The 19,679-nt window shown below is 40.3% G+C and overlaps 1 protein-coding gene and 1 long non-coding RNA gene across 7 annotated transcripts in view; one reads left to right on the plus strand and one right to left on the minus strand.

Annotated features, from left to right (window-relative positions):
* The window catches only part of LOC138764158 (ERC protein 2), an 871,420-nt gene that overhangs the window by 222,073 nt on the left and 629,668 nt on the right, over positions 1-19,679 (plus strand). The gene's annotated exons all lie outside the window — the stretch shown is intronic.
* Positions 1-19,679, minus strand: part of LOC138764159 (uncharacterized) — a 46,867-nt gene that overhangs the window by 1,886 nt on the left and 25,302 nt on the right. The gene's annotated exons all lie outside the window — the stretch shown is intronic.

The raw sequence follows: 19,679 nt of genomic DNA on the forward strand, positions 1-19,679 counted from the left end.
CAGCATTGCCATCAGTATGAAGTATATCTGTGCTTGTATTTCCCTGAGAGAATCCTGTCCTAAACATGTACTTCCTTCCCCAAGCTAACATGTTTGCTTTTGCCTCTCAAGTTGTATCGCCTCACGTTATTCATTTTCTGATGTATGATCAACACAGGCTCTGAAAAGATAATATATCTTGGTGGATATCAGTCTGTTCAAAGTTCTTCCTTTCTCCCTTTTAAAAATTTTTTGGATTTTCGCAGAAAGGATTTCTTGTCAAGAGTCTTCATTTTCCTCACACAACCCTTTCAGTATTCCAAGATGATCAATATTTCTCATCTTGTGGAATTAGAAAGCGATTGAAAAACAATGAAACGGGTTTATTCGCTTTCGATTTCTGAACATATGAACGCCTTTCCTTCCAAGACTCTTAATGAATTCTTTTGGTGTTTCACAATATTAGCTTCAAGCGACAGATAAAATCTAAATTAAAAGATTTCAAATTTAAAAACAGAAGGAATTAGTCATTCTTAAAATGGCTAAATATCCGTTTCAAAATAAAATGGTTTTTTTTTACTTTGTGAGAACTGTATTAACCATTTATTTGAACCCTGTCAAATGGCAAAGGTTACTTCTTGTCCCTTTGTGGTTTAAAGGGGAAAAGCTAGTTAATGTCCACTGATCATTGCAGGAAGCAATTTTGTGGGAAAAAATTAGGTATAATTGTCTCTTCATGTGCAAAGTATTTTAGGAGGAAAGTTAAACACGTCACATTTAAAGCTGGATGCTCTTTGGAAATGGGAGACTTGGAAAACCTAATAGGTTAATAGATAATTTAGTTCTATCTACAGATATATTGCACCACTATTTGTGCAGATGAGGTGTTCTAAATCTGACTTTGTTAATAAATTTCTGCATAATGAGAATGATATGTTTAAAATGCTTTGATGTAGGTACACTGTTGTGAATCTTAATTTTTTTTTTCGATTTTGTAAATTGAGTCTGAAGATACTAAAATATCTAACATTTTTGGGGTTTTCTGCTGTACAAAAGAATTATGAGCAAATTCGTGCAAGGTAGTGAAATATTTGAATTGTTTTTATTGATTAAAATCTCAGTCCAAAGTTACTCTACTGAATACACGCCTATTCATTGCAAATACATTCGCCAAAATATCATTTTTTAGCTGTAGTTTCCTTGCAATTTTTGCACATCTTCAGCCCTCACATTCTAATGGTCTTTGCGTCTTTCCAATGTGAACTTTGAAATCCAACTTGAATCTCAAGAAAATTCACTTTTATGAAACCTGTCAGGGATTTCATTTCATGACCAGGGCCAGTGGAAGTTTGGAGATGTAGAATATGTGTGAAATGACATATTTACACATTCAACTTAGCAAAATCCGAACTGATTTGAAAGTAACTGAGCTGCTACAGCATGAAGAAACCACTGTGGGAGGGGTTGCTGTTGAAGTCAAAGCACTGAGGTTGAGGTCCAAGTGCTGAGGCTTTGGCTCAAGAGGTAGCTTTAACAAGCAGGTGGAGCAGTGGGGAAGCAAGATACTTTCCTTTCCTTTTCAGTCTTGGTGCATTTGAATTGGTAGTTAGGGCTGTAGTATTGCTCCACCTGCAAGATGTGGGAGGAGAGGGAAACTTCTGGCATCTCTGCTAATGTTTCCTGTGGAAAGTGCATTCAGCTCCTGGATAACTGTATTGGATGTTTTGAACTGTGGTAGGATTCACTCAGGAGCATCTGCGGTGGCCACACCTTGGGTGCAGACAGCAGATGAGTGGGTAACCATCAGAAATGTATAGTGGGGTTGGCATTGGAGTCCCTTCATTCACACAGATTTCATTCTGAATACAATTGGGAGGATGACCTTTACAGAAGAGAGCAGAAGCGGCCAGATCTGCGACACAGCACCTGGCTCTGATATCTAGTAGGGAAGGGTGCTATATTGATTGGAACCTTTACAGTTAAGGGAACAGGCAGGTGATTCCGCAATTGAGAGTCCACGATGGGTGGTTACTTGCATGGCGCCAGGGCCAGGATGTCTTAGAGTGGTTGCAGGATGTTCTCGAGGGAGTGGGTGAGCAGCTTGTGGTCACTGTACACATTGACACCAACAACATCGGTAGAAAAGGATTGAGGTCCTGTGGAGTGAATGTAGGGTGTTTACTTGCATGGCGCCAGGGCCAGAATGTCTTAGAGCGGTTGCAGGATGTTCTCGAGGGAGTGGGTGAGCAGCTTGTGGTCACTGTACACATGGACACCAACAACATCGGTAGAAAAGGATTGAGGAGTGAATGTAGGGTATTAGGCAGGAGGTTAAGAAATGGGTGGCAGCCAGCATGATAAAGGACCCCCAGCACCATGGTAACTACCTCTTCTCATGGAAGAAGATGCAGAAGCCTGAAAAGCAGCATCTTCAGGTTCAAGAACGGTTTTTAATCCAACAGCAACGAGTCTCCCCTCACCATAAACTATTCTGGGGCCACAAAAAGACCTGTCTGCACTGCAAATGACACTTTTTTGCACTAACTGCAACTGAGTATTGTAGAGCTCGTCGAAAGAACCAAAGACTTGTTGATCCAAACCAAGGCTTTTATTAGCAAAAGACCGGAGCTCTTCACAGGTGGCCGACCAGTCCGGAATGATCCGACCTGGCTAGGGACACAACCCTTTAAGGCCCAGACAATAGGCGTGGCTTAGCTCTCAGCCAATCGCTGTAAGCACAGTCTAGATACAGTAACTATATACACTATGTACATTGGTGATAGATCTGTACTATCACAAGTATATATATCTATCTGTCTTTTATATTTATTATCTCTTTCCTTACTGAGGTATCATCTACCTGTCTAGTTGCAGCAAATAAGAATTGTGCTTATGTATAATGACATAAACTCCTCATCTTTGGATTACTCCCAGTGCTAGTGAAGGTAGGAATAGAAGGAGGGTAGATGAATGTGGGACTGGAGGCAGAAGGAGGGATTCAGGTTCTTGGACCATTGCGATCTCTTCTGAGGGTCTCATTACCTGCATAAGGGGAACAAATAAGAATTGTGCTTATGTATAATGACATAAACTCCTCATCTTTGGATTACTCCTAGTGCTAGTGAAGGTAGGAATAGAAGGATAGGGTAGATGAATGTGGGACTGGAGGCAGAAGGAGGGATTCAGGTTCTTGAACCATTGCGATCTCTTCTGAGGGTCTCGTTACCTGCATAAGGGGAACATGTTTGCTCCTGAAGTGGAGGAGGACCTGATAACCTGGCAGGGATATTTGCTAGTGGGTTAAATATGGCTGGCAGGTTGAATGGACTGAAAGCAGTCATGTGGCAGTTGGAAGGTTGAGTCAAATGTTGGGGAGGTTCATGAGGCAAGGGAGGCAAGAGCACGACAGGGAGTGAGGAAGGTCTGATTAATTAAATTGCATTTATTTTTACCACAGAAACTAGGCTGAGGGATGGCCAGGGTTGCAGTTCAGTGGTCTGGGGTCTTTCTTTGGCTTGGCTTCGCGGACGAAGATTTATGGAGGGGGTAAAAAGTCCACGTCAGCTGCAGGCTCGTTTGTGGCTGACAAGTCCGATGCGGGTCTGGGGTACAGGCTTTACAAATATGATAGAGGTAAGAGGAGGAATTGAACAAGAAAATCTACAGGTGCTGAGGTCCAGTGCAATGCTCGATAATACTGGAGAAACTTGGCAGGGCACACAGCATCAAAAGGAAGAAAAAGGCGACCTCGATTTCGGTCCTGGGCTCTTCATCGGGAAACCTGGCAGGGCACACAGCATCCATTAGGAAGAAAACGGCAATCAAGATTTCGGTTCATCGTGAATCCAGAAAAGCAGGCAGATGCTTGGACATAAAGGTAGGGGAAGAATTGGAGGGAGGAAGCAGAAGGAGCACAAGTGAAGTGATGCATTTTGGTACGTTAAGCCATTGCAGGACGTCCAGAGTAAGTGGCAGTGCCATAGATGTTAATGTAGAGTCAAGTGACGTGGGTGTACAAGTACGTAGTTCTCTGAAAGTGGAAACGTAGGTAGATCTAATGGCGATAAACAGACAGGAGGAGAGACCACACGGATTGAAGAAGTGACTTTGGATCCCAGGAAGTTTCCAGGCATAACAAATATAGACGAGGGAACTTTATGCTGTCTATTGCGAAGTGCTCTTTATTAAAGCAATGCAGAAGTAGCACAGGGAGTTGCAGGTGCACAGATTGTTATCTAGGTCTGATCTTCGAATGATCAGCAACAAACAGCAATGATCATCAAGGATTCACACCGTCCAGCACACGCTCTGTTTTCGCTGCTACTCTCAGGAAAGAGGTTTCTGTGCCACAATGCTCACACCACCAGGTTCAGAAACAGTTGCTACCCCTCCACCATCAGACTCCTCAACAAAAACTTAATCAGAGTCTCATTTAAAGTAGTTTTAGCATTGTATGTGATGTCAGGTATGTACTCTTAACTTTGAAGTCTGGTTCAGTAACATCATTCTGACCCACCTGGCAGAATCCTGAAGGTTGTAACTGCCAAACCTGATAATGAAGATAATGAGTCTATCAAATTGACCATTTTCTCATAGCTGAAACATTCCTGACATCATTGATAGTCGTGGCCACCCCGCATTCCATGTGGGGAAAGGCTTTTGCCTTTATGCTCTGGAAATCCTCTATAGAGAGGGTCCGGAGGAGGTTCACATGAATGATCCCAGGAATGAAAGCATTATCATATGAGAAGCTTTTGGTGAATGAAGGGACAGCTCATTGAAACTAAAAGGTCTGGCTAGAGTTGTCGTGGAGAGGTTGTTTCCCAAGGTGCAGAAGTCTAGGGCCAAATTCTGAATACAAAAACAGGGATGGGGTGGTTACCCAGCGCATGGTAAATCTATAGAATTTGTTGCTTTGGAGGCCAAGTCATTGGGCATGTTTAAGGTCAAGGTCGATAAGTCCTTCATTAGGAAGGGAATTAAGGGTTATTGAGAGAAGGCAGGAGAATGGGGTTAAAAATTATAGTGAATTAAGCATGATGGAAAGGCACGGGCATTTGATGGGCTGACAATACCACCATAGTAGGCTGTATAAAAAGGGGTAATGAGGGAGGGAGATTGAAAAATTGTCTGAGTGCTGTTCTAACAACAATCTCCCACTCACTGTCGCCAAGATCAAAGAGCTGATTGTGGATTTCAGGAAAGGAAAACCACAAGTGTACGATCCAGTGATCATTGGGGAAATCAGAGGAGGGCAGGGTAAGCAAATTTAAATTCCAGGGATTTGGAAGATCTTTCCTAGACCCAATATATGAAGAAAGCATGTCGTCACCTCTACTTCCTGAGGAGTTTGCAGAAGTTTGGCATATCACCTTGAATCTTGGCAAACTTCTATAAATGTGTCATGGAAAGAGTCCTGACAGGCTGTATCATGGCTGGGTATGGGGGCACCAATACCTCCTGAGGGGAAAGATACCTCCTGCAAAAGATATTGGACACAGCCCATACATCGCAAGCAAAACTCTCCCCATCGCCGAGAGCATCTACACTGCCATTGGAGAACAGCAACAATTATCAAAGATCCACACCACTTATAATACAAACTCCCATTTTAGTAAAATAGTATAGACAGGAGGAACTGAACGGTCACAGTTATCATTGAACATTTCACACAAGCACCTCACAACTCAAGTTGCAGCCCAGCGACAATTCAATACATTGGAAGAACTGAGGGGAAGCGTGTCACAGTCTGTTCCAGAATTCAATACATTTGGAAGAACTGAGGGGAGGCGTGTCACAGTCTGTTCCAGAATTCAATACATTGGAAGAACTGAGGGGAGGCGTATCATAGTCTGTTCCAGAATTCAATACATTTGGAAAGACATGGTGATTTTGTAAAGGGAGAAGCATTCTGACTGCTGAACAGAAAACAGCTTTTTGAAGAAACTCTTGTGGTCAGCCATTTCTGTGGAATTCAGAGCAAAGCCTGCTCTGGGAAATGCCTGAACCTTTTTGGTGGATTGACCTGTGCCGGGAGAGTCTTTTGGGAAGCCAAGTGCTTCATTTTCAGTTTGACTAACAGTGAAGGTCACTTGGAGAGACCAGTTCGAGTCTTTCCTACAAAAGGACCAGGAGTTTTATGACCTCGTGTGGATGGATATTTCTTCAAAGACAACACATGGAAAATTCGCGAGTCTGTAGCAGACACAACTTCAGTCTTCCCATCAGTTCATCATTAATTCTAGGCATCAAATTTCAAAGGCTGACGCTTCAACACTGAATTTGAAAGACTGAACTTTTTTTTAATTTAATTTTTTATTTTTCACACTATGAACCATATTGACCAAAATACACACAAACATTTCCCTCTTGAATATACACAGTGTCATTTTCTCCCCTTTCCCCCTCCCTCCTTCCCACCCCTCCCCACCCACTATACGTTCAACATATACAATATATTAAACCCATTAAACAATGTCATCACACAATGAAAATAAACAAGAAAATTGTGTCTACTTTTACACATTGGGTCAGTTCATTTCGTCGTCTTCTCATTCTGTCATTTTAGGGGGTGGAGATTCGCAGTAGGACCTCTCTGTTGTGTTCCATGTACGGTTCCCAAATTTGCTCGAATACTGTGATGTTATTTCTTAAATTATGTTATTTTTTCCAATGGAATACATTTATTCATTTCTTTGTACCATTGCTGTATTCTCAGGCTATCTTCTGATTTCCAGGTAGACATTATACATTTTTTTGCTACAGCTAAGGCTATCATAATAAATCTTTTTTGTGCTTCATCCAAATTGAGGCCAAGTTCTTTACTTCCTATATTACTTAGAAGAAAGATCTTTGGATTTTTTGGTATGTTATTTTTTGTGATTTTATTTAATACCTGATTTAGATCTTCCCGAAACTTTTCCACTTTCTCACATGTCCAAATTGCATGTACTGTTGTTCCCGTTTCTTCTTACAGCTAAAGCATCTCTCTGATACTGTTGGGTCTCATTTATTTAACTTTTGGGGCGTGGTGTATAGCCTGTGTAACCAATTATATTGTATCATGCGCAACCTCGTGCTTATTGTATTTCTCATAGTTCCGAAGCATAGCTTTTCCCATGTTTCATTCTTTACCTTTATGTTTAGATCTTGTTCACATTTTTGTTTGGGTTTATAGCTTATTTCATCGTTCTCTTTCTCTTGCAGTTTGATGTACATGGTTGTTATAAATCTTTTAATTATCATTGTGCCTGTAATCACATATTCAAAACAGCTTCCTTCTGGTAACCTCAGCCTGCTTCGCAATTTGTCCTTCAAGTAAGTTTTCAGTTGGTGGTATGCAAATATTGTACCGTGAGTTATACCATATTTGTACTTCATTTGTTCAAATGATAATAAATTATTTCCCAAAAAACAATTTTCTATTCTTTTGATCCTTTTTTTCTCCCATTCTCTAAAGGAAAGGATATCTATTGTGAAAGGGATTAGTTGATTTTGCATCAATATTAATTTTGGTAGTTGGTCATTTGTTTTTTTTCCTTTTTACGTGAATCTTCTTCCAAATGTTGAGCAGGTGGTGCAGTACTGGTGAATTCCTATGTTGCACCAGCTTTTCATCCCACTTATAAAGTATATGTTCTGGTACCTTCTCCTCTATTTTATCTCGCTCTAACCTGGTCCAATCTGGTTTTTCCCTTGTCTGATAAAAATCTGATAGGTATTTTAATTGTGCTGCTCTATAATAATCCTTAAAGTTTGGTAGCTGTAAGCCCCCTTGTTTGTACCATTCTGTTAATTTATCTAGCGCTATCCTCAGTTTCCCCCCTTTCCATAAGAATTTCCTTATTATTTTCTTTAGTTCATTGAAGAATTTCTCTGTTAAGTGAATTGGTAATGATTGAAATAGGTATTGTATCCTTGGGAAGATATTCATTTTAATGCAATTTACCCTTCCTATCATTGTTAGTGGTAAATCTTTCCATTGTTCTAAGTCATCTTGTAATAATGCGGATTTCACAAAGTTTAAGAAAAATCACCATTTAAATGGCAAACACAAGCAATCCGATACCTAGGTATTCAACTAGATAATAATCTAGGCCATCTATACAAATTAAATTATCAGCCATTAATGAAGAAATTGAAAGACTGAATTTTGAAGTGACTTTTCCTAGGTTTTGGACAGGAATGTAATGGTTTGGGAATATCATAAATGCATGCACATATCCACGCACGCACGCACCCACCCTACGCATAGCTGTGTATAGATTTAGTGGTAAGGATGGTTTAAAAAGTTAAGGCTATAGTTTAGGAGTTACAAATAAAATTAGTGTTTTAAAATTAAACACTGACTAGTTCATTGTCTATTGTTGCTCGTTACGCATGGTTCGTAACCCCCTGGACGTGCTCTGCTCTTGCTAATGCCATCAGGAAAGAGTTTCAGGCGCCACAAGACTTGTCCCTCCAGGTTCAGGAATAGCTGCTGCCCCTCTACCATCAGACTCCAGAACAGGAGACTCATTCATAGTCTAATTTAAAGACCCTTACTTTGCTCATTATTTATTATCTGGATTTGATTTGTCAGTTTCATTTCTTCTTTTGTTTACATTTCTATCTTCTCAAGTACAGTTTAGAGTTACCGAAAAGTAGAAATTCTGCCTGGCCCGCAGGAAAAAGAATCTTAGGGTTGTATGTGATATCAAGTACGTACTCAGATTTATTGTCTAAGTACATACATGATATCACATATAATTCTGAGTTTCCTTTTTCCTGTGGGCACGGCAGATTACCATTAATTGGTAGTGCCAACAAAATACACTGTGTAAACATATAAACTAATAAAGAGCTGTAAACAGATAACAAATGTAAACAAACTGTGTAATACAGAGAGAACAAAATAAAATCAATGAAGTGCACAAGTAAGAGCCTTAAAATGAGTCTCTGAGTTTATCATTGAGGAGTCTGATGGGCGAGGGGTAGCAGCTGTTCCTGAACCTCATGGTGCGAGTCTTGTGGCATCTAACCCTCTTGATGGCAGCAGAGGGAATAGAGCATGTGCTGGGTGGTGTGGGTCTTTGATGACTGCTGCTGCTCTCTGACAACAGAGTTCCCTGTACATGTACTCAATAGTGAGGAGGGTTTTGCCTGTGATGTCCTGGGCTGTGTCCACTACCTTTTGGAGGGCTTTACGCTCAGGGGTATTGGTGTCCCCATACCAGACCATGATACAGGCAGTTAGCACACTTGCCACCACATAATCTGTGGAAATTTCCAAGGGTTTCTGGTGTCATACCAAACCTCCGCAAACTCCTGAGGAAGTAGAGGTGCTGATGTGGTTTCTTCATGATGCCATTGGTGTTTTGGGTCCAGGAAAGATCCTCCAAGATAGTGACCCCCCCCCCCCCCCCAAGAACTTAAATTTTCTCACCCTCTCCACTTCTGATCCCCCAGTGATCACTGGATTGTGTACCTCTGGCTTTCCTTTCCTGAAGTCAACAATCAGCTCCTTATTGAGTGCGAGGTTGTTGTTGGTGCACTATTCAGCCAGATTTTCAATCACCATCCTGTTTGCTGACTCATTCCCTTCCTTTATACAACCCACTACTGTGGTATCGTCGGCAAGTTTGTGGATGGTGTTATTGTCGTACCAAGCTAAATAGTCGTAGGTATAAAGTGAGTAGAGCAGGAGCTAAGAACACAGCCCTGTGGTGCTCCGGTACTGATGAAGATTGTGAAGGAGAAATTTGTAATAAATTTGAACTTTGAATTTGAATGGCAGAATTCCACTCCAATATCCAGTCAGCCTGTGCGACACCAGCAATGGGAGGTGCATGTAGCAGATCACAAATCAATGTTGTGAGTTAAAGACAATGACACCTACCTTCTGGACAGCCTAAACACATTGTATACCCAGTTTGATGAGAAGAACAGGATGATGATGAAGCTCTGTATCGCCCTAATGAACGGACCCCCTATATTACCGAGGTGAGGAGAAGTATATCTGAAGTGAACTCAACAAAGCAGCAAGACCAGACAACATACCTGCTGGGATATTGAAGGACTGCATAGACCAAATGATGGAGGTCTTCACGGACATCTTTAGCATCTTACTGCAGCAGTCCATTGTCCCAGCAGGTTTCTAGACCACTACCATTATCCCGATACAGAAGTGGACCACAGTTACAGGCCTCAATGACTACTGGCCTGTGGTACTGATCTCCACTGTATGAAATGCTTCGAGCATCTGGTGATGGAAAGCATCAAAGCACAGCTTTCAGAGACACCGGACCCATTTCAACTCATCAGTGGAAGAAACTGTTCCATTGATAATCCTATAGCCTTGTTCCTTCTCTCCATTCTGATCCACCTGGCAAATGACACCTCAGATACTAGGTTGTTCATTGATTTCAGCTCAGTGTTTAATACGATCATTCCCCAGTCTGTCCGGCTTGGTAGCAGACTGTCGAGCACCATCACATTGAATGCTGGTGCACCTCAGAGCTGTGTGCTCAGCCCGCTCCTATTCCCTCTACTGACCCACAAGTGCATCGCCAGATTCAGCTCCACGTGCATCGCCATATGACACTACAGTAGTTGGCTTCATCGGCAACAACAATGAGTCGTGCTACAAATAAGGGGTGGAAAATCTCACCGTATTGTGCGAGAATAACAACCTGTCTCAACGTGGACAAGATGAAAGAGGTGATCCTGGACTTCAAGGGGACCAGGAATGACCACCCTCCACTACATATCAATAACTTTGTAGTGGAAAGAGTAGAGAGCACCAAGTTCCTTGGGATTCTCTTAAATAGCGACCTATCGTGAGTACATTTCTTCTTACTTGACAGGAAGTTGCAACAGTGAATGCATTTCCAAGAAGACTGAAGTGGCCAAAGCTACCAGCCGCCATCATGTTAACCTTCTACTGGAGCTCTACTGGGAGAGTCCTGGCAGGTTGCATCACTGTGTGGTACGATTGCTGCAGAGAAATGGATTAGAGGTCAATCCATGAGACCATAAGAGTGGGAGAAAGGATCACTGGAGTCTCCCTCTCCCCCATCGATGTGATACACTGGGATTTTTGTCTGAAGAGGGTGTGTAAAATCATCGAGGACCCCTTCCACCCTGCACACAGCATCTCCTGCCAGCAAAGAGATACAGTAGGATCAGACCCAGCACTACCAGGCTGAGGAACAGCTTCTTCCCACAGGCAGTACCCAAAGGAACTGCTCACACTGATCATCTGAGACTCTCATATTTTACAAAACAATATTTATTTATTAATTTGTAGATATAAATACTTGTGTGTTATGTCTGGTTGTGTGTCTGCGTGTTTTGCAGTGAGGACCAGAGAATGCTGTTTTGTCATGTTGTACTGGCACAATCAGATGATAATAAACTTGACTTGGTTTTCACTTATTGCATTAATGATCTACATTTGAGGATTACAATTGGGAAAAGTTTTTTTTTATTACAGTGGTCACTGAGTTCAATTCTCTGTGCCTCTACAAATGAAGCTCTCTGTGGTGGCTTGTGGTCAGTACAACACTGTGGCCCGAAGGGTCTGTACTGTGCTATACTATGTTTTATTGTGGGGAAACCTATCCAATAATGAATGAGTAACAAATGCAATTGAATAGAACTAATGCTGGATAAAACAGGGCCCCCACCTCCCCTTGTTATTTTACCTGCACGGAATTTTAGGGACAAGGGAAGGTTGTGGGTGTGGGGCTGATGAGCACCATTGATGCAGGACCTAATTGGACAAGGACATGGTCTTCATTGCCAGAAGGTAATTAAGGCAGTTGCAGAAAATTCAGTGCCGAGAAATGTTAGGTAATTTGTATAGGGAAAATTTACAAATGAATTCTCAATTACTGGGTGGATACTAATGTAGGTGAACAGGGAGACTTTGGAGTGTGCCCTCAGACTACTGACAGATAGGTGAAGCTGTACTGAATACCTGCTCATCAATTTGAATGGACATCGAGTTGAATCATCGCCTTCTGTGCAATTAATTTCTCTTCTAATTCAAGACCTGAGGCCTGGGGTTGACATTTAATGAACACATATCAAATTGGAATGGATATACCATACCCTATTCATTTGCACCTTTAGGTACTTAAAACCAGGCTCTGTGTTCAGTATGATACCTTGTTATTCATTTTATTGCTCATTGGGTTCTGCGATTATTTGCAAGAAGCAGAAGGGGACCCTCTACACATTTTGTGAAACGGTACTGAATCATAACCAGGGAACTCTAGCTGTATTTCATGATTCAAGATTCAATTTATTGTCATTGTAATAAAGCAGTGTCATATTACATGAAATTGCTTTTGCCCGCTGTAAGGCAGACAGATTCACCAATGGCCGAAATTGCCTGAAGCGCGCCTCTTACAGTCAGAGAAAGCGAAGCAAAAGAGAGTTCACCCCAGAGTTACCGAGTGTCCGTAGATTAGTCTCCAGTGCTTCTGCAGCCTCTGAGGCCACACAGTCCAGTCCAAACTATTGACGACCCAAGCTTCAGATCTGAACCTCCAACAGGGTCAGGAACCCTTCAGCGGCCTCGGCAGCCCCTCGTATCCTGGTTCCGATACCTGGTACTCCTTCAGCCAGGTCGAACCAGTTTCTAGCAGCCCACAGCCTCTGAGGGTTCCTCCCCTCGAGTCGCCAGCAGCCCGCTGCATGCATTGGTCCTTCAGTCACAGAGCCCCCTCATTGGTCTGCCGCTGTGGTCACCATCCTGTGAGTCATCTCTGCTTCTCCTTCTCAGACTGGGGATGGACTCCCCATTTTCTGGACCAGTCCTCTGCTCCCCTGGAATCTGCAACCCCTTGTGGGTGCTGCTGATCAGAAGCACCGCCATCTTGGGTGTAGATCCCATGGTCGCGGGATTTTAAATAAAACTACTGTCAGCTCCTTTAATGGGCCACTCAAAGCCTGTGCGGAACTGACGGCAGATACTTGGCGGTCGGACTCTGCGGGAGCACTGTATCTCCGCCCCTCGCGGGTCTGCACCAGCGGCAGTGCTGCCATTACAGTGGCTCCGGTAGTGCCACCATTTTCTAAACAAGTGCTGGGCCCGTGCACTGAGCACGCTGGGCCCATCCTCTGGGTGCTCCCGATCGACCCAGGGATCTGACCCAAGTTGAAGAGATGTTGCTCAAAGGAATCATGAGAAATGCATTTGTGGGGAAGTGTACAGGTTACTGTAAAGGAAGGTTGAGGCTCGTTCACTTACATTTTGAGGAATTTAATTTTGAAAATGTTGTCTGCTTTGATAAAAATCGTAAGTTCTTAAATAAAGTTATGTGGGTTAGAAAAGGAAATTGTCATATTCTCATTAACTTAAGGGTCACTAGATTTTTATGACATGTATGGGAAAGCTTCTGTATTTATAGACATGGCTGTAAGGGATCCTTGAACATACAATGATCTCAAATTGACTGTTCAGTCATTGGTCTAGATGAGAAGTTTGGAGAAAGGTCTTCAAATTCAAAACTGAAAAGGAGATGAAGTGTAAATATTTTGGTGGGGAAATGAATTACAAGCAAAGTTGGATACATGAGGCTTTTAGATATCGGTACCTGAAATAAAATGCATATTTAAAGGATTGCTCTTCATACAACCAGCCACCTAAGGCAGCCAACAGCCAAGGGCAAGAATAGAAAATACAGAAACTGTAAAGGCTGGAATCTTGAGTTGCCGGAGAAACTCGGCAGGTCAGGTAGCAACGGTGAGTAGAAATAGTTGGCCCACATTTTGGGTCGGGACTTATTATTGAGAGTCCCTTTCTCAAGTGCAAGGCTAGAGTTGAAATTGCTTTGGCACTTGCTGATGCATATTGCAACAAATATATTTAGGTTACAGGATCTTTGCGTCGATGTCAAACTATATAACGCTTGTTTGACTTCATAGGCACTAAATTGTACTTTTGCTTAGGACTTCTTTAGTGTTAGAGGCTACGTCCTTGGGAATTAGTCACACAATCCAAAGTGTCCACTGCACTTGAGTTAGGTGCTTTTTAAAAAAAAAAATCTCCTAGCTGTGTAGACCCCGATCCTGCCCCAACTCTTTGTCCTTAAAACTATCTTCAGAAATTTATACTTTGAAAATATTGGAATGAAAGACATTTGATTTAAGGCTTCTAAAATAATTTAAAATTTTCAATATATTCACGTGCATTGACTATTTGAGTCAGATAGTTTGAGTTAAATGCAGGTCTAGGTGCATGATCTGAGAAAATTTAGGAAAGTCCTTCACCTAAAAAAAAGTAGATTTAGGGCTCCTGCACTAGAAGAAGGGATGGGAAGAGAAAAAGGGGAAGGTTGAAGAATATGTTGATAAAGAAAAACAATGATAGAATGTAGAACAGTACACTAATTTGTTTGATACTGATGCCTGATGCTGCACGGTAGAAGATCATTCTGGACCATAAAACATGCCGCGCAATGAATGTTCCAACCCATACATTTTGCAGGGTGAAGGGAAACCAGATCACCCAGAAAAAAAACCCATGCATGTCATGGGGATTATGTACAAACTCCTTACAGCACTGGATTTGAATTTGGGACACTAGCACTGAAAGAGCATTCCACTAACCGTGCCCATCCCTATGGCCCACAATAAACCTACTCCATATCAATCAAATCCTTCCCTACCTCACACCCATATCCCTCCAATTTTCTTACATCCATGTGCCTATTGAAGAGTCTTTTAAATATCCTTTTTGTGAACATTAATTTCTTTCCAGGATAGCCCTCAAAAAATGATCAGCTTGGAAAAAGATGAATTTTAGAATTACAATTCAAAGTTAAACTGACTGGTGTTTCTTTCAAAAATGGCTCATTAAAACCATGGTTTATTACAAGTTTAATTTAGATATTGTAAAAGATTAGTTAAGATGCTGGAGAAAATAAAACTTTGAGGTACTGTTGGTAAATCTTTACTTTGTGTAATTTTGGGTTGGATTTGTAAATCTGGGAAGAAATTGCCCGTGAATGTTTAGAATGCTAAATTATCCTTGCAGTAAATTACAACAGATTAAATAATTTTGTCTCAACTGATTCATGCTGCAAAACATCCACCTGCCAAATAGTTATTGAGCTATAATAATGTAGGGTTATTTTCTCACCAAATTGTTAAATGCTTTTACTGTTAGCCATTTAATGATTTTCAAAGGAATACATTTGGGCAAGGAGTATTTAAAATAGTCATTGATCTTAGTAAGTGCCTGCGTGATGGTGCATTGGAGGACTGAGTGGGACTGGCCAGTTGTTGAACCCTTGGGTCCATTAGACAGCAAGAGGACAAATTGTTATGTTTATAAACTTTTCTCGCGCAAAATAGAAGCATCAAGCTGCTATCTAGTGAGAAGAAACCAATGAAACTTCAGTCAGAGATAATCTTCATAAAAGTACATTCATCCTATTTTCCATTTGTATGTATCTTGGTCTTTATTCTGTTAAAACTCTCACGATAAATGAACGTGTTTACCTTTTTGCATCTGGTTTTAAGGGACTAAATATTTCTTTGTGGAATGGATCATTTACCAAGAATTTTATGGTCTTAATTAAACGTATGAGCACTTTCTTTTGACGAATAAATCTATTCCGTTAAACCGTGATGTTCAGAGAGCCCTGATACATATTGTTGATTATCAAAATGTGTTTTCTTTCAGCAAGGGTCAAATAGTAAGTCATCTTTCATAAGAAAATAACCATTTTTGCTTTTAATTCTTAAGACAGAATTTGGTTGAAAGTGGTACCAATGACCTATGACCCCAGTAAGAAAATGTGTATTACTTTAAATCCATGCATTTTACTGGGTACTTGAAGGATAGCAAATTGTCTCATCATATTTCACAGGGTTAAATGAACTATGTAAACTTTTCTTGTACCAATATATGTAGTCTCTGTTTAGATTCTTTCTTTATTAATGATGTGAAAACATTGGGGTCAGATAAAAATGAGCTTAGGTCAGATTACCAGAACTGACTAAAATTGTTCCGACTATACAAAGATCTTGTTTGAATAGGATGAAAGGAGATACAATAAATGTTTCAATGTTTTGCAGCTGTTGGGTATGGGTTACCATATAAAACTATACTGCCCCATAAATTGCTATTTTTTCCCCAATGTATTTCATGGTCTATTTCTGGTTCTCATCCTCCCTTTGTAAATGAAAAACCTTCATCAGTATTTGAAAATGTTCTCCTATTTTATTGCTGCTTTTCCAGACTAAATAGTTATTAAATCTCAATGGCTGATTTTATCAGTATTCTTCCCTTGTTAATGTTGTGGAAATCTTAATTGTTAAGTCCTTCAGAAATGAGTAAGCACCAATTGCACGGAAATACAATCAAAATTGACATTTAGTTCTTTGGTTAAATTTCCATTCTCTTCATCGACTCTATAAATATTAGGTTAACACTCTAAAGATAATTTGGCAACAAACTACTTCTGTGAATAAAGACGAATCCCTTCAGATTTAATTGTGTGTGTAAAGATCCAGTAGTCTGTAATGTGCTACAACTTTTCATTAACACTATTTTCCCTCGTTTAAAAAAATAAGCACTTCCCATTTACAAGTACCAATGCTGCAGAACGTTATCCAGAATAACTAAAACACTTTATGATGTTGTGGATCAGCAATGAAGGGCGGGGAAGATTTTGAACTTTACTGATCTTTTGTTGGAGCTGGAGTACGTTTAGCCAGTACTGCTATCTAATCTGCTTCTGTGCAACATTCAGGTGCATTTGTGTAGTTAGCGTACAGTGCCCCAGTTTTATTGATGCAAATCTATAACCTGCCGTTGAATTAATATTACATTATGGTTTAATGTGCAATGAGGTTTATTGAATCACATTTTGAAGTCTGTAAATTCCAAACATTTGGTGAAATTCGAAAGGTGGGGAGAAAGGTATTTTGACATCACCGATGTATCTATGTGCGACCACCGTGACTTTTTGGCTGCATGCTACATAAAGAGATCTAAAAATTGCAAGTAACCTGGTTAATAGGGCTGTTTAGTGGAGTGCCAATAAATCAGGGTGTCAAAAATGTAAACGAACTGACAAAATGATTACCATCTGTGAAAGAAGTATTTATAAAACATTAATGTACGTGAGTATGCTGTGGTTTCAACGGGAAATGGGGTAACATTAGATCTGCTTTAGTACCGGTTATAATTATGAGCCTTAAGATGATCCTGTGCTGTGGCTGAATGCTTATTAACCCCTAACCTCCAACCTCACCCCCACCCACAGTTCCAATGCACAGAATTACAGAATAAGCATTTCAGCAACATTTGTTTTTATCTTGTATTCATTTCAGTTTTAAAAATCTAATTATACTGTAGCCTAAATTTTAATTGTGGTTTAGAATAGTGGTATTATTTCCGAAAGACTGGTAAAATAAAACTATTTCTTCATCAGTATAATACCTGAAATAATTTCTTCCTTTGACTGGTTGGCCTGATTTTGGGGGGTGGGGGAAACAAATAACTATCATAATTTTTCTATTTCAGTAATTCCATTTTAGCCTTTGTCCCATGTACTGAGAAAATAATAACAATATGGCATTCCATTTTCACTCTGTTGATTTTTCATTCTCCTTTCTTCTTACTGAACAAAAAGGTCTGATTAGCAGTATGATGGGATCCTCAATAGTGCTCTCCTCACCTTTACCTAGAGCTGGAATGTTTGGTAAGCACATGGCTTCTTGTAAGCAGAATGATTTGAGACTAATTTTTGTATCTGAGCTGGGTCATCTTAATGATGAATCCGACTTGAAATTTAAGGGCCCTGGTGCTGTTTCACCTCTGTGTGCAACTAGGCCAGTTCTTCTGGGAATTCCCAGTAAAATGAAAAATTAGCTTGTGGCTGAGGATATACTGGCATTAAGTAAAGTGATTGCAAATTTTGCATTAGTCGTGTACAGAAAGGGATTCAATTTTTCCTGGAAAAAGAGGAACACAAACTTAAATCGAGTACAAGTGAATATCAGCAGCAGGATTTACAATTTCTGCAATAAATATTTGAGCAAAGGTTGAAAGATTGAACAAAATTTTTCAGTTGATCATGAAAGAAAATATGATCTGGTTGTATTTGAGCAATCCTTGTTCTACTGCAAATCAAAATGTGAAATACCTGTATTCTGAATTCAAGTATTTTTGTTTTTTTTTATCATTTATTTCTATTTTCAATTAAAAAGACTTCACATCTGCTTCGACATAATTCTTTGGGCATCCATCGCTCTCTTATGGTGCTCAACTGGATTTGCTTAATTTTTAAAATCTTGCCAGTTTTGCCACACTATTCATTGTGAGAGGTCATGTAAACAAATCCTGAAACCTTCACCTGACATTCATGCACATGCAGTTTTAATAGAGGCCATTAGATGGTGATTAGGCTAAAGAGGCCAATTTGGTGCTCTTGTCACCACCTGGCTGAGATTAGTAACTCAGCAGATTAAGAATCAAAATTTGAATGTCTTTGTTTTTATGGCTCAATTGTGTAATGCACAAGTTAACAGAAGCATGGGGGTGGGGGGTGGGGGGAGGGGACAGCAACATGATCTTTTATTGGATATAAGCTTTTAGTTTAAAGTCTACAAAAAGAACTGTTATTTTAAAAAAATTCATTTTAGTATTTTTTTCTGGAAAAGAATACCAGAATCCAGCTTCAGTTTTGAATGTTGATGGTTGATGAAGGAAAAGAGGAACTTTTCAATATATAGACACGACCTGTCTGAATTACTTCTGCTGTATGTGGATGCTGCAAATTGGGATATTTTTATTCTGCCAGGTTCTTCATGTAATCCAATTACATGCTGTATTTCATCTGCACGATCTTTAACTACTTGATATTTAAATTTTGGGTTGCAACAGAACAGAACATTATTTGAAGCTTCCAGTATAATACTACTGTACGATTAAGTAACAATTTTGATTAACTTCCCGAAGCTTCCAGTATAATACTACTGTACGATTAAGTAACAATTTTGATTAACTTCCCGAAGCTTCCAGTATAATACTACTGTACGATTAAGTAACAATTTTGATTAACTTCCCGAAGCTTCCAGTATAATACTACTGTACGATTAAGTAACAATTTTGATTAACTTCCCGAAGCTTCCAGTATAATACTACTGTACGATTAAGTAACAATTTTGATTAACTTCCCGAAGCTTCCAGTATAATACTACTGTACGATTAAGTAACAATTTTGATGAACTTCCCGAAGCTTCCAGTATAATACTACTGTACGATTAAGTAACAATTTTGATGAACTTCCCTTTTGGATGGATTTGCTACTCACTCAACATACCTCAACAGTTGAGTTAGTCGATAAAATCATGGTGATACCAGCATTGTTTAGGTTTAGTCTGTTTGTCACATGATACCTGGTAGAGTGAGAAGGGTTGTTCTATGAACAGTCCAACAGGTTAACTAATCGTGCAGCTTTATAAAGTGGAAGAATGCACCTTCAGCGTTGCTACTGGTGCGGGCCCCGGGAGAATGGGGAGAGAAGACACAGCGCTCCTCTGCAAGCTTCTGCCATCCAATCCTATTATCTGCGGCTCCATACAGGCTCGTTGAAGGAGCCGACAGTGTTTTATTTTACAATCCTGTCACCACGGGATCCGGGCCCAAGGTGGCAGTGGCCTCAAGGGGCTGCAGATTTCAGGGAAGCTGAGGCTTG

This window comes from Narcine bancroftii, chromosome 5, assembly GCF_036971445.1.
Source record: "Narcine bancroftii isolate sNarBan1 chromosome 5, sNarBan1.hap1, whole genome shotgun sequence".
NCBI classification, from domain to species: Eukaryota; Metazoa; Chordata; class Chondrichthyes; order Torpediniformes; family Narcinidae; genus Narcine; species Narcine bancroftii.